Consider the following 8314-nt stretch of genomic DNA (forward strand, 5'->3'; position numbering starts at 1 on the left):
TGCCTGACATAGCTATGCTTTTCTACCTTTACAACCACTCCCAACAATTGGAGGGAAGGGCACCCTAGGAACCCCATTCAGGGGGAAGGAAACTACTATAAAAATGGAGTGGAGGGAGACAGAAGAGGGGGCTGAGACTCCCTGAACACACCAGAGGCACCAGGAAAAGCTCTTCAGACCCTGCCGAGGACCAATCCTCTCTGGTAAACTCAGTCCATCTCAACTTGATCGTGAAGAACACCGTGTTAATCGTTGTCCATACACTAAAACCTAACTCTTTGACCCATTGTCTACAAATTCATTGTACAGGGCTCACTGGTCTAAGGTCCCATGCATCTTGGGCCTAGGTTGAAAAACGAGACCCTACAATTGACGTCGTCTATGGGAAGAGCTTGTGCATCAGCGAATGCAATGGTTAATCACGAAGGGATCAAGCTCCTATCAACAGGAGTCCTTCAAGAAGACCATTTTGGTGGTGGTAGAAGCTACACGGAAGCCTCCCCATTATTTCCAAGAACACACTATCATTGTTGTTACTCAGCTTCCACTTAGGTCTACACTTCGAAGCGTTGATTACGCGGGAAGGATTGCTAAACGGAGCGCGGTTCTAGGGGCTTCTGACGTCAGATGTGTGCCCCATGCATTTGTCAAGGGGCTAATTCTCGCGAGCCTAGTAGTCCGGTTCGCTGAATTCCCTTCGGAGAAAGAAGCCGAGGGCTAAACCAAAATCTTTCGAAGCGGTTAAACAGAACCTTAGCTATGTCAGGTCCTCGGACCTCCGGCTTCGGGGAAATTAACTCGCACTGACAACTTTCTAAATGACCAAGTACTAAACAGAACCAAGGTCTTGCATGGTCCTTGGACTCAAACCTATGGGGAAATTAGTTACTTCAAGAAGGCCCAAGTGCTAGACAGAACTAAGGTCTTGCATGGTCTTTAGACTCAAATCTATGGGGAAATTAGCTACTCAAAGAAGAATCTAAGTGTTAGACAGAACCAAGGTCTTGCATGGTTCTCGGACTCAAACCTATGGGGAAACTAGTTACTTCAAGAAGGCCCAAGTGCTAGACAGAACCAAGGTCTTGCATGGTCCTCGGACTCAAACATATAGGGAAACTAGTTACTTCAAGAAGGCTCAAGTGCTAGACAGAACCAAGGTCTTGCATGGTCCTCAGACTTAAACCTATGGGAAAACTAGTTACTTCAAGAAGGCCTAAGTGCTAGACAGAACCAAGGTCTTGCATGGTCCTCGGACTCAAACCTATGAGGAAACTAGCTACTCAAAGAAGAATCTAAGTACTAAACAAAACTAAGGTCTTGCATGGTCCTCGGACTCAAACCTATGGGGAAACTAGTTACTTCAAGAAGGCCCAAGTGCTAGACAGAACCAAGGTCTTGCATGGTCCTCGGACTCAAACCTATGGGGAAACTAGCTACTTAAAGAAGAATCTAAGTACTAAACAGAACCAAGGTCTTGCATGGTCCTCGGACTCAAACCTATGGGGAAACTAGTTACTTCAATAAGGCCCAAGTGCTAGACAGAACCAAGGTCTTGCATGGTCCTCAAACTCAAACCTATGGGGAAACTAGTTACTTCAAGAAAGCCCAAGTGCTAGACAGAACCAAGGTCTTGCATGGTCCTCGGACTCAAACCTATGGGGAAACTAGCTACTCAAAGAAGAATCTAAGTACTAGACAGAACCAAGGTCTTGCATGGTCCTCGGACTCAAACCTATGGGGAAACTAGCTACTTCAAGAAGAATTTAAGTACTAGACAGAACTAAGGTCTTGCATGGTCCTCGGACTCAAACCTATGGGGAAACTAGCTACCTCAAGAAAAACCTAAGTACTAGACAGAACCAAGGTCTTGCATGGTCCTCAGACTCAAACCTATAGGGAAACTAGCTACTTCAAGAAGAATCTAAGTACTAGACAGAATCAAGGTCTTGCGTGGTCCTCGAACTCAAACCTATGGAGAAACTAGCTACTTCAAGAAAAACCTAAGTCCTAGACGGAACACAGGTCTCGTGTGGTCCTCGAACCTCCGGCTTTGTAGAAACTAGTACGCGACGGTATCTTTCTAAGCGTTTAAGCTAAGTTCAATCATGCTTTGGTCCTCGGACCAGACACCTAAAGCAAGTTAAAGCTATAAATATCATCGGAAACGTGGAAAGGAACCCTAGTACTCGACGATCCCCTCGGACAGTTTACTTTAGGTTACATGTCCTTGGGCGGTCACCCTGTTCGCAATGCAGAACTTGCAGTTGTTCTCCTAGTTAGTCTTATATAGTTAACTTACTTAAAGTCGGCATTGTTATGCCCATCAGTTTTGATAAGTTCAGGGTGACAACTTTTTACCATCAATGGCATCAATTTTAAGTACTATTCAAAAGAAAAGATACCAGCACACCCATTCATAAAATAATTATTGCAGAAAAGAAAAGGTACGTAAAATGAAGTAAAATCGTCTTTTTATTAGATAAAGAAGAAGTACAATTACATAAAAGGGCTTAGACAAGCCTATATCAGAAGTTAACTATGAAAAGCGATACATGGGAACGATAAATCCTCAATCTTGCTCCAGCAGCAATCGAGCAAGTATGGACGACACCGGCGGTGGAAGAGAAGAAGAAGCAGAGACGCCCGATCCACGATCTTGCTTCAGCAGCAATCAAGTAAGTATGGATGGCACCGGCGGTGGAAGAGAAGAAGAAGCAGGAATGCCAAGTCCACATACTTGCTCTAGCAGCAATCGAGCAAGTATGGATGGTACCGGCGATGAGAAATCCAAACCCGCACACGCGTGACGTACGGTGCTAGATGAAAATCCAAATTTTGCTGCACCAAAAATCTGATGCGACCTACACCTGCTTCGGATTTTGGCTGAAGGAAGAGAGACTTCTTTCTTGTCCAATCGAGGGGGAGAAATATATTTGGCCTCTATCTCCCTTGCCCTGACTAGGTCATTCTGAATCTCAGAGACACCCGTGGCTTCTGAAGAGGGTTTGGTTCCTTCACCCTTACCTTTATCCTTGACCATTTCACTCCCTAAATCTCAATCACTATCATAGTGGAGACTTTGGGAACATTTGGAGAGTTAAAAGCCTGAAAAACTCAAGGGTCTGCGAATAAAGGAGAATGATCTCCCCCCATGTGTCTTATATAGGGGGTAAACCTGATGGCAATCAATTCGGCCAAATCTCCAAGAAGGAATTACAAGTGAGATAAATCCCGCTCAATTTCCAAAGCGGTCTTCAACCGTTGGATTTGCGTCACCTCGTGAAGAGACCTTAATGAAAGCGCGCCTCGTGTACCGAAACGGCAGGAACGCAGCTTGGATAAACTAAAAGAATGTCTCACAACTAGGAACGTGCCTCAAGTAAACGAAGAGGCTTTGGCATTGATGGAGGACAAGATATGGCAAGCCATGACAGAGGCTCGATGTCACCAAAACCCTCATCTCCGTCCGAGGAGCCGGATAGCAGGATTTTGAGGGGCTATTGTGGGGGGTAAAAGACCAGGAGATCTATGTCAATGTCTACATTGGGCCAAGGGCCCAATCCAAGGAAAAACCCTCCTTGGCCATGGGAAGAACCCTTCTCGGCAGGGATGTAGCCGAGGACAAAGGGGGCAACCCGCTACTAGTAGTGACATTCCAGATCATTCCATGGAACAGGAAAAATACTAAAGCAGAAAAGGACAACGGAGAAAATGGAAATGTCAGAGGGAAAGGCTGACATTATTGCATTCAGTGCCTTGTGCTTGACATAGCCATGCTTTTCTGCCTTTACAACCACTCCCAACAATTGAAGGGAAGGGCTGATGGGACAAGTACCTACCCTAGGAACCCCATTCAGGGGGAAGGAAACTACTATAAAAAGGGAGTGGAGGGAGACAGAAGAGGGGGCTCAGACCCCCCCAACACACCAGAGGCACCAGGAAAAGCTCCTCAGACTGTGCCGAGGACCAATCCTCTCTGGTAAACTCAGTCCATCTCAGCTTGATCGTGAAGAACATCGTGTTAACCGTTGTCCATACACTAAAACCTAGCTCTTTGGCCCACTCTCTACAAATTCATTGTACCGGGCTCACTGGTCTAAGGTCCCATGCATCTTGGGCCTGGGTTGAAAAACGAGACTCTACAATACTTATACACAACAATAATATAATCAAAGTTATTTATAGTTCCATATTTGATATTTATATTAAGTATCAAATTTGTTCATATTTTATTATAATATTTGTTTGTTTTTCTTATTTATTAAGACTTTTATATAATTTAAATGATTATATTTTATTCTCATGTATAATAGTATAGTATTAGATTTACGAAAATAAAAATAAGTGAACGAAGGAACATACAAAAAATCATCCCCTTTAACTTGTTAAGTATTTTGTGTACGTTTATATATTAAACGTTTGTTAAGTATTTTATGTATATACATATTAAAAGAAACAAGTTTAACTTTTATTGCATCTTAAAAATTTATAGTAGGATAACATAAGTATAAATTTATCTATTTTGTTCCCGTATATTACTAACTAGTTGCTAATCCATGCGATGCACGGGAAAACTATTGATTATAAAAAAAATCCAATAATAAATGAAGAATTTAAGCTATTACTTATAAAAAAATAAAAAAATAAAAAATTGAATGAAGAGTTTAAGCTATCACCTATGCAATTTTTTTTGTGCATTTCAGTTAGACTTTAGACAATAATAATATGGTTATTACTTCTACTATTTTTGGACTGAAATAAGTTTTTTTTTCCCCTAAATTGAAATAAAGTCTTCCCTAAATTGAAATAAAGTCATTTGTTTACTACCTTTTTATGTTGAAACTTATTTACTGTTATTGTTAAGCTAAAATATTTAAAAATGATTATCTGATTATTTATTTAAAAGAAATATTTTTATAAAATGATGTAATGGCAGTTTTGTGAATGATAAGGCATGTGATGGTGTCATAAATGTCATCCCTCTCTCACTGTTTCTCTCTGTCTCTGTTCTGCGTTCTCTCTACCCTTCTCTCTTCCTCTCACTTCAGACTCTTCTGACCTCTCTCTTCTTCTTTTTTTTTTTTTCTTTTTTTTTTCTCATCTTTTTCTCTCACACTCTCTACTCTCTTCCTCTCACGGCTCACGATGAAGCCTCTCTCGTCTCAAGATCGGCTTTGGGTGGATGGGCTTCAGATCGGCGTGGGTGGCTCTAGATCGGTGTGGGTGGCTTCAGACTAGCGTGGGTGGCTTCAGCTCGGCGTGGGGTCGTGGGTGGTCGTGGGTAACCGTGGGGTCATGGGTAGCCATGGATGGCCATGGGTTTTGCTGTTAGTGGGTGTTTCTGGATGGTTGGAATTTCAGAGGTGTTTTAATAGAGTTTCTAGGTGGTTGGAATTTCAGAGGTGTTTTAATGGAGTTTCTGGGTGGATGGAATAAGGAGGAAGATGACGAAGAGGGAGATGGGAGATGGGATTATTTTGGTTTTTTTTTTTTTCTTTTTTTGGAGAAACTTTTGGTTTGGGTCTATCTGTCTGTGCTTTGGTTTTGTGCTTACATTTACTTTTTTGGTTTGGTTTTGGATTGTGCTGCGCTTGTGATATAGAGGAAGATGGGAGGAGAAAGAGTTGATTGGGTTTTTATAAGGAAGGAGGAGTATCGGGGAGAAATAGTTATTAAAATCAGAATTTTTGTTTTATAATGCTGATATTTTAAAAATAATGATGATGTGGAAAATTGTGGGAGCTTCTACGGCTTCAATTATATATATATATATATATAGATTATGATACTCCGTATTATTTAAGAGCTTTGAAGCTAAAGTCAAAACTTCTTTTTTTTTGCCGGGGGGATATATATATATATATATATATATATATATATATATATATATATTCTTACATATGACAAAAATAGTTATATCAAATAAGTCTTCATATAGGAGATTCGGAAGTGGTGATCAAAACCTTCATGGCTGCAGAAGACTCTCTTTCTTCATTCAGTCACATCATCTATTTGGCTAAATCCACCTTAGACACTAACAAGTGTATTTCTTTTTTCTCATACTTATAGCATTGGTAATAAAGTTGCTCATAACCTAGCTAGACATGTTAGACATATTAGAGGTTTGTCCATGTGGATGGAGAATGCACCTCCCCACCTTTATTTTGTTCTGTTCGCCGATTCTGGCTAATAATATTAGTTGTTTTCCTTCTCAAGAAAAAAAGAAAAAAAAAAAGTAAGTCTTCATATATATAACATTTTAAAATAAAAATAAAATTTTGGTTGTATTCCACTCAATATATATTTTATTGGGTGTGGATTTTAACAAATCATTTCTTCTTATATACTTATATCCTCCATACTTGCAAAATTTTCAAAAAATTAAAGATCAATAACTATGTCATGAATCAAATGTTTAAAATTCAAGTTTTTGTAATTATGCATAAAAAATCAGTTTATGAATCGAATAATAAATAACATCCAGTTGATACGAAATTTTTAACATATGTGTTAAGAACATAAAGAACATGATACAATCTAATTGTTAGATTTTCAAAATATGTAATCATGTTAAGTTTTTTAGTGGGACTTGTAGTCATTGACAACAACCAAGTTTGTAGTCAAATTTTCTTCTAACATTAATAAAATCTCACATATAATGGAATAGTCAAATATTTGAAGAGGTTTAAAACTTAAAATACACTCATTTCTCAAAAAAAAAAAAAAAAAAAGAGTAATTAGAGGTAGATAATAGTGTATTAATAATTTATAAACTTATCTATTTTATTGAAAATATACATTAATTACACTCTAATTTAATGAGTTATGTGTGATATAAGAGTAATTAAATGGAACAATAAAGATGTATTAGTCATTTATACAAATGCATTACATGTTTTTAGTAAAATGGTAAATTACGTATTTGATCTCTGAACTTTGTGTTGTATATCAATTTGGTTATTAACCTTTCAAATGCGTTAGTTTAGTGACTTTAGTCCCTAACAATTTGGTATTGTGTCAAAATGGTGTCTGCTGTTAAGTAATTGATGAAAAATATTGATGTGGCTAACAGTCAAAATAAAAAATTATTTTTACACCACATTAGATGACTCCTAATTGCCATGCGAAATAAAAATGAAAGAAATTCCAATGTTTAATTGTATAATGGTTTACAAAAAGAAAAATAAAGAAAGATTTGGTAACAATTTTTTTTCCTTATTTTTTGTTTTCAAAAATAGTTTTCTATTTTTTAGACTAGAAACTTGTTTGGCAGTCCAAAATGAATAGAAAACAAAAATTGTTCTCAAAACTCAATTTGTGAAGGAAATTGAAAATAGGTAAATAGTTGTTTTCAATTTCTATTTTTGAAAACCTAATGAAACACAAGCCTAATTTAATGAATTTTCCCCTTTTAATGAGTTAGCACTAAAGTTTGAATTCTAGTAACAACAAATTTCAGTATTTTTTTCTCTCTCTTCTCTCACACAAGTTTTTTCATTTCAACTAACCAAACATGTTTTTGATTTTGAAAATACAAGAAAAATTTGTTTCTTTCTATTCTCAAAAACAAGTTTTTGAAAACAAAAAACAAAAACTATTACCAAACATAGCCTAAAAAAATTGTATACTATTCAAAATCCATTGACACAAAATTAAGGCCTTTTCCCCATTCAAATACCATATAACTCCATTCAGCAATTATGAGACTTCTGATCCAATTATGGCATGCATGACTCAACTATTCCAATAAATAATCACATTTAGAAGCAAGGGAAAAAGATGAAAGAAAAAGTGTAAATCCTAACCTCAAGGACAACAACAACATCAACAATAACTAAACGGATTCTCAATCCTCCAAGTCTCCATATTTTCTAGGGCTTATAATTAATATAAGACTGACTTCAATTTTCTTTAATTAATTAATTAATTGAAATTGAAATTGGATGGTTAGGCAAAATGGTTTTATATTTTATTCCACGTAGTAGTGTATGTGTCACATGATGTGGCTTTTTTATTTTGACCGATAATCATATCAACATCTTTCATTCATCAATTAACAGCATTGACCATGTTGACACAATACAAAAAGATTAGAGACTATATTGACATATTTGAAAAGTCAGGGATTAAATTAACACACAATGCAAAGTTTAGGGACCAAACATGTAATTTACTTTTAGTAAAAATATAAGGGCATTATTTAAATTTATTAATTATAAATGCATTACATGTTTTTATTCACTATTTTTTGTTATTTTCACCATTTAATTTACTTTTCCTTCAATTTCAGGATTGACAAGACCAAACTTGAGCT

The sequence above is a fragment of the Quercus lobata genome, chromosome 6, assembly GCF_001633185.2.
Source record: "Quercus lobata isolate SW786 chromosome 6, ValleyOak3.0 Primary Assembly, whole genome shotgun sequence".
Classification (NCBI taxonomy): Eukaryota; Viridiplantae; Streptophyta; class Magnoliopsida; order Fagales; family Fagaceae; genus Quercus; species Quercus lobata.